General features: G+C 44.9%; 1 long non-coding RNA gene across 1 annotated transcript; it reads left to right on the top strand.

The window, feature by feature from the left end:
* The first annotated feature begins 5,753 nt into the window (after positions 1 to 5,753).
* LOC135559650 (uncharacterized) lies at positions 5,754 to 6,917 on the top strand. Its single transcript, XR_010458468.1, has 2 exons — positions 5,754 to 6,304; positions 6,433 to 6,917. It is a non-coding gene; the product is annotated as an uncharacterized LOC135559650 (long non-coding RNA).
* The last annotated feature ends 598 nt before the right edge of the window (positions 6,918 to 7,515 follow it).

Below are 7,515 nucleotides of genomic sequence, written 5' to 3'. Positions count from 1 at the left end.
CCCATGCATGTACGCAACCACACTCACACACACACACACCGTCACGGTTCAGGATTCAGGCTGCATCGGTTACCTGGAAACAGGTGTGGGTTTCCTCATGTATTTTTCAGCAGGGCTCTTTCCCAGAGGTAGTGGGCCATTGTCGGCTGGCACCGCTAGACTGGCCGCTGTAACCCTAACCCAGTGGGCGCTGGCTCCACACGGGTGCCATGTTTAGATGCCCATTACACTCTGATACTGATTAGAGTGTATGTCCCATTTGACCAACATTATGAGAAGACAGGCCCAAAAGCCCAATGATGCTCCTGTTCAGTAGATCAGTAACACAGGGCTTAATCTTCCTCCTAATTGATTGTTGTTCATTTCTGTCACACGTTGTCATGTGGTAGACGACAAGCAAGATCAGCTCAGTATAAAATGTGGCACAATTATGGCAGAAAGTTCAGGGCAGACTACTGCTACCAAATGAAGTTGTACCATCGCAACATGTACGTCGATACACTTATAGTTTTGTTTAGGGTGGGGGGACTAAAGAGTAGAGCACTTATTGGACTCCAGATGCATTTGAAAAGTGTCGAGTGACAACACTGTATCATGTCTTTCTTGTTTCTTTTTTTATCATCTACCTAATTTACTTTTAGTGTGTTTGTACACAAACTGCAAACTCCAATCCTTACCTGTTCACTTCCTTGGAGAGCTGGTTTTCAAGTACTGGTTTGTTGGCAACCTGAGGAGGGCTTGCTAGTGTAATGTAGATGGAGACAGATATCATAAAGCTTTGATGACCTATACGGTTTCATTGAATACTGAGCATAATACAACCAGATATTTAAAGAAAATATGTTTCTGACACATTTTAATAAACTCTTCTAACAGTTTTTCAAAGTTTCATTATCTATTATCTAACTAAATGTTTTTCTAATTTTCTTTCGAATTTATTTAAAAAAAAGTGTTGTAAAGTTTTGCATACACCAATCATAATCATAGTAAACATTGCCTCAATCCTAACAGCGCCTCTTCAACCTCAGGAGGCTGAAGAAATTTGGCTTGTCACCTAAAACCCTCACAAACCTTTACAGATGCACAATTGAGAGCATCCTGTCTCGCTGTATCACCGCCTGGTACAGCAACTGCATTACCCACAACCACAGGGCTCTCCAGAGGGTGGTGCAGTCTGCACAACGCATCACTGGGGGCAAACTACCTGCCGTCCAGGACACCTACAGCACCCAATGTCACAAGAAGGACAAAAAGATCATCAGGGACAACAACCACCCGAGCCACTGCCTGTTCACCGCGCTACCACCCAGAAGGCGAGGTCAGATGTATCAAAGCTGGGACAGAGAGACTGAAAAATAGCTTCTATCTCAAGGCCATCAGACTGTTAAACAGCCATCACTAGCACAGAGAGGCTGCTGCCTACATACAGACTTGAAATCAGACATTTCGCTACACTTGCAATAACATGTGTATGTGACTAATACGATTTGATTTGATTTGAAATGCAATGGTGTTGTTTTACCAATGTAATATTGGCAGCCTTGACGATAATTTTGATTATACTACACAGTGGTGTAATCTTAGCATACCTGTAGTTCTCGTGTTGCCAGTTTTGATTACCATATAGAGTTCCGCTTTAATGAGGGGATTGCATACTTCTAAGATAAACTTCAATAATGTATGGGCTTGTATGGGAGAGGCACGCACACACACACACAGGAACACAATATAGGCTTGACTGCTGATGGATGTTTCCTGTTTGAACAGCAGCCACTGATCATGGCTGCCCGGGGTTGGATTTCTTCCTGAGATGGAGATATCCAAATATTTACCTGGGTCGTATTCATTAGGGCACAAGGTTTTTCACTGCTAACCTGTGAATGTTATACAGGCCTAAAACTCACTGATCCCCTTCCACTCACAGTGTGTCGTTAGTGTTTGCTGCACCTGATCATCATGCCTCTGTCTGCTGAATGGTTGCGTCCTTCTACATTAAAGATCCATCTGCATCATTCAACAGGGAGACTACTGGCACAGCAACTCAACTCCTGCAGTTATTATGGACTTAGGCTGGGATTCAATCCGAAGGTGTGTTATAGAGCAGTGCACTATACACCCAACAATGCTGCCTTTCTAAGGCCTTTTCCCTGATGTGAGCAGAGATCACATTCATGGTCAATGCTGCGCAGATCAGCTCAAACATCATTTAGTTAACGTACCTGAAACCCCACCTCTTTAAGGAATACCTAGGATAGGATAAAGTAATCCTTCTCACCCCCCTTAAAAGATTTAGATGCACTATTGTAAAGTGGCTGTTCCACTGGATGTCATAAGGTGAATGCACCAATTTGTAAGTCGCTCTGGATAAGAGCGTCTGCTAAATGACTTAAATGTAAATGTAAATGTAGGGGCAACATCAACTGTACCCAGTTCTAGTCAAGGAATGATCAAACTCACTCATACTGTAGGCATGTAGCCTAAGCTATGTATTGTAGGCTATATGGGCCTTCTAGTTCATGCATTGTCTCCTTATAGACTATAGGCCATAACCCTCCACTTAGCTCCATCCTAAATCAATCCTAAGACGTCAGACTGACCTGATGGCACTTGCCATCTGGAGGTGAAAGACGCAGCATTGAGTTTCCTTTTACCTTGCGCTCAATCTCACATGGGCCTTATTCCATTAGATTTACAATGCGTCATTCCTTCTTCCCTTCCTTGAAGTTATCGCTGATCTTTAAGTGATTGGATTGGTGTAAGCAAGGTTACCACCATATTACTTTGACCAATCCAACCAATTTAGATCTGTGATAACAACGAACATTCTTACATGTGTAGTACATCCTTTGAGCATTGCCTTTCATGGCCACTAGGTGACTCAGGAAGTCTAAAATTTTATATTTCACACTTGTTTTTTTGTTTGACTTTATGGATAAGAATGTATTGGTTTACCTTATCCAGTTTTACCGCTGCTCCTTGCCTCAGGATGCTTTACCCTTTATGTTATTACATATGGGGCATGAAACCAGTTGAAACCGGTGTGTCTGTATGAGGCTACCAAACAAAAATCAATTGTGGTGGGCTGAGAATTTTGAGGAGAAGAAACACCAAATACTATTTTTGCTGATTGTTTAAGGGGGGATGTTGCATGTGTATGTCGGCTAAAAGAAGTTAGAAAGGACCCTGCATGGATGAAGTGTGTTACACCTTGACAGTCGCTTACTTTCTGGTACATGTCCTCTTAAAGGGGCAATCAGCAGTTGAAACAATAACAAAGCCTTGACCCTGCCCCTGTTTTGGTAAAAAAAAACTGTGGGGTGGGGCTGGAGAAATGTAACCACTCTCAAATTCATAGACAGAGCTATAGTTTTAACCTTGTTTTGGCGGCCTTATAGTGTTTGTGTGCCTGCTTGTGTGCCTGCTTGCCTGCCTTTTTGTGTACATATGTGTGTATGTATGTACAGTACATTTGAACCTCGAGGGCTCAGGGCAGATGCATTTCCACATCCCACCACCACTTGGCGACAGGGAGCCATGTCACTCCTCTTAGCTCTGGGCATGAAGCGCTACCCTAAATGTAGAACAAAATGTACAGAACACAGAGTTCCATCCACACACACACACATCCCAGAGCTTCCCTCCTACCTCGTCTTCCTCCAGACACGCACATGTCGCAGTGTGGATGTGTATGTGTTCAATGTGATCACAGAGAGGGAGAAAGCCTCTGCCCTCTGCTCTCATCATGGCAGGCTGAGCCACCTTTAACATAGATCCATAGGGCATTGTGATGTAAACATGAGTTGTTCTTAGATTGTTTTACTTGAAATGAAAATGAACAATTCAGTCATGAAAATGAGTCTTTTGATTGGCCCAGGATGGCATTTTGGAACGATATACAATGTGTGTATATACAGTACCAGTCATAAGGGGCAGCAGGTTGCCTAGTGGTTAGAGCGTTGGGCCAGTAACTGAAAGGTTGCTGGATCGAATACCCGAGCTGACGAGGTAAAAATCTGTCGTTCTGCCCCTGAATCAAATCAAATATATTTATATAGCCCTTCTTACATCAGCTGATATATCAAAGTGTTGTACAGAAACCCAGCCTAAAACCCAGGTGTAGAAGCACGGTGGCTAGGAAAAACTCCCTAGAAAGGCCAAAACCTAGGAAGAAACCTAGAGAGGAACCAGGCTATGAGGGGTGGCCAGTCCTCTTCTGGCTGTGCCGGGTGGAGATTAAACAGAACATGGCCAAGATGTTCAAATGTTCATAAATGACCATGGTCAAATAATAGTAATCACAGTGAACAGGTCAGGGTTCCATAGCCGCATGCAGAACAGTTGAAACTGGAGCAGCAGCACGGCCAGGTGGACTGGGGACAACAATGAATCATCATGCCCGGTAATCCTGAGGCATGGTCCTAGGGCTCAGGTCCTCCGAGAGAGAGAAAGAAAGAAAGAGAGAACATACTTAAATTCAAACAGGATACCGGATAAGACAGGAGAAATACTCCAGATATAACAGACTGACCCTAGGCCTCCGACACATAAACTACTGCCTGAATAAGGCAGTTAACCCATTGCTCCCCAGTAGGACGTCATTGTAAATAAGAATTTGTTGTTAACTGACTTGCCTAGTTAAATAAAAGTACATTTGGACACACATACTCATTCAGTGTATTTTTCTTTATTTTTGCTATTGTCTACATTGTATAATAATAGTAAAGACATCAAACTATGAAATAACACATATGGAATCATGTAGTAACCAAAAAAGTGTTAAACAAATCTAAATAGATTTTAGATTTTAGATTCTTCAAAGTAGCCACCCTTTGCCTTGATGACGGCTTTGCACACTCTTGGCATTCTCTCAACCAGCTTCACCAGGAATGCTTTTCCAACAGTCTTAAAGGAGTTCCAACATATGCTGAGCATTTTTTGGCTGCTATTCCTTCACTCTGTGATCCAACTCATCCCAAACCATCTCAACTGGATTGAGGTTGAGTGATTGTGGAGGCCAGGTAATCTGATGCAGCACTCTATCACTCTTCTTCTTGGTCAAATAGCCCGGAGGTGTCTTTTGGATCATTGTCCTGTTGAAAAACAAATGGTAGTCCCACTAAGCACAAACCAGATGGGATGGCGAATCGCTGCAGAATGATGTGGTAGCCATGCTGGTTAAGTGTGCCTTGAATTCTAAATAAATCACTGACGGTGTCATAAGCACCCCCACACAATCACACCTCTTCATCCATGCTTCACGGTGGGAACCACACATCTTGAGCTGTTCTTGCCATAAAATGGACTTGGTATTTTACCAAATAGGGCTATCTTCTGTATACAACCCCTACCTTGTCACAACTCAACTGATTGGCTCTAACCCATCAAGAAGGAAAGAAATTCCACAAATGAACTTTTAACAAGGCACACCTGTTAATTTAAATTAATTTCAGGTGACTACAGCTCTACCCTTTAGCTCAGTGCGAATGCTGCTTGTAATCCACGGCTTCCGGTTGCGGTATGTACGTACGGTCACTGTGGGGACGACGTCATCGATGCACTTATTGATGAAGCCAATGACAGATGTGGTGTATTCCTCAATGCCATTGGAAGAATCCCGGAACACATTTCAGTCTGTGATAGCAAAATAGTCCTGTAGCTTAGCATCTGATTCATCTGATTCATCTGACCAATGTCGCACATTTAACATGCTGATAGGAATTTGGTAAAACTGATTTAAGTTTCCCAGCATTAAAGTCCCCAGCTACTAGGAGTGCCGCCTCTGGCTGAGCATTTTCTTGTTTGCTTATGGTGGAATACAGCTCATTCAATGCTATCTTAGTGCCAACCTCTGACTGAGGTGGTATGTAAACAGCTACGGAGAATACAGATGAGAACTCTCTCGGTAGGTAGTGTGGTCTACAGCTTATCATGAACCAGGAGCTGTGCTGAGGTTTCTGAGGAGTCACTGCCAGGACCTGCAGAGGGAGTGGGCCCGATTCCTTCACTGGGTGGAGTATGCCTAGAATTCATTGCATCACTCCTCCACTGGGCTGACTCCCTTCCAGTGTGTTCTTGGTTATCAGCCAGCCTTGGCTCCGTGGACCCTGAACCAGACCGAAGTTCCTGAGGTGGAAAAGTGGTTCAGGCGCGCAGAAGAAGTTTGGAACAATGCCCACGGGAGGCTCCAGCGCACCATCTGCCACCTGAAGGAGCAGGCGGATTTGCCACTGCAGTAAGGCTCCCATGTTCCATCCTGGTGATTGTGGCTGCCTCTCCACCAGGAACCTCCCACTTCGCCTGCCATGTAAGAAGCTGAGCCCCCGGGTTTGTGGTGCCGTTCAAGGTCCTCAGGAGGGTCAACGAGGTGACATATAGATTACAGCTCCACACTAACTACCAGATCTCACCCTCTTTTCATGTTTCCCTCCTCAGGCCGGTGGTTCCTGGTCTCCTGGTTGAAGCTATCCCACATCACACCTATCCGTCTCCCCTCGAGGGAAGCCCCGCCTACGCCGTCAGATCCCTCCTGCACTCCCGAAGTCATGGGGGTTGGCTTCATTACCTGGTGGACAACATTCCAGATCCCAACATCACCCGAGATTTCCACCTTCGCCGCTCCTCACCCTCTGGGCCGTCCCCCTGGCCGGCGTCGTCCTGCAGCTGAAGCTGCGCGTCGGGGTCCTGGCAACCCTGGTCCTGGCAACCCATCATTACACACACCTGGCAGCCCTCATTACGCACACCTGCACCCCATCATTAGGCACACTTGGACTACCCTGATTACTCCCCCTTTATCTAGCACTCCCTAGCACTACTCTTCAGGCAGATGATTCTGTGTTCTGTGTTCATGGCCAGAAGCTTCTCTTGATTTGTTTCGCTCCATGTTCTTTATTATTAAACTCACCAACTGCACCTGCTTCCTGACTCCCAGCGTCATTGTTACACCAAGAATGGCCCACCAACCAAAGGGCATCCAGCCAGCTTGACACAACTGACCGTGTAGCGTCCATGCCTTGACAAATTGATGTTGTTCTGAGGGCAAGGGGGGGGGTGACTCAATATTAGAATGTCTTCCTAAAGTTTTGTACGCTCCCTGTAGATAGATAATAGGCTTCTTGTGTTTGGATTCTTTATCAAGACAGGACAAAAAATGCTTCCATAGGAAAGTGAACCAAACAGAATGGGTGGCATGTTGGTGACTGATAGTGGTCCTTGGTGGTCTGTGGTGGGTCACCTTAGGCTGCTGGAGGTCTGTGACCCTGGACATTAGGGCATCTCTGTTTCTCTCTACTAGGCTTTATTCAGTAAGGTACACAGTCACCCCATGACAAACGTGACTAACGACTTGGAGACTGAAGAGACAGTGAGACAATTTAAGAGCGTTGGAGTCATGGGTTGGGGTTAGAAATCCCCACTAGGACAATGTACTGTATAGCCTTGAGAAAAGCACATTATTGCCTCAAATATGTTATATGAAGAGTATGTTGATATCTGTAGGCTAAGTGATATACAAGC

This window comes from Oncorhynchus nerka, linkage group LG14 (genome assembly GCF_034236695.1).
Source record: "Oncorhynchus nerka isolate Pitt River linkage group LG14, Oner_Uvic_2.0, whole genome shotgun sequence".
NCBI classification, from domain to species: domain Eukaryota; kingdom Metazoa; phylum Chordata; class Actinopteri; order Salmoniformes; family Salmonidae; genus Oncorhynchus; species Oncorhynchus nerka.
This window is presented reverse-complemented; position numbering and strand designations above follow the sequence as displayed.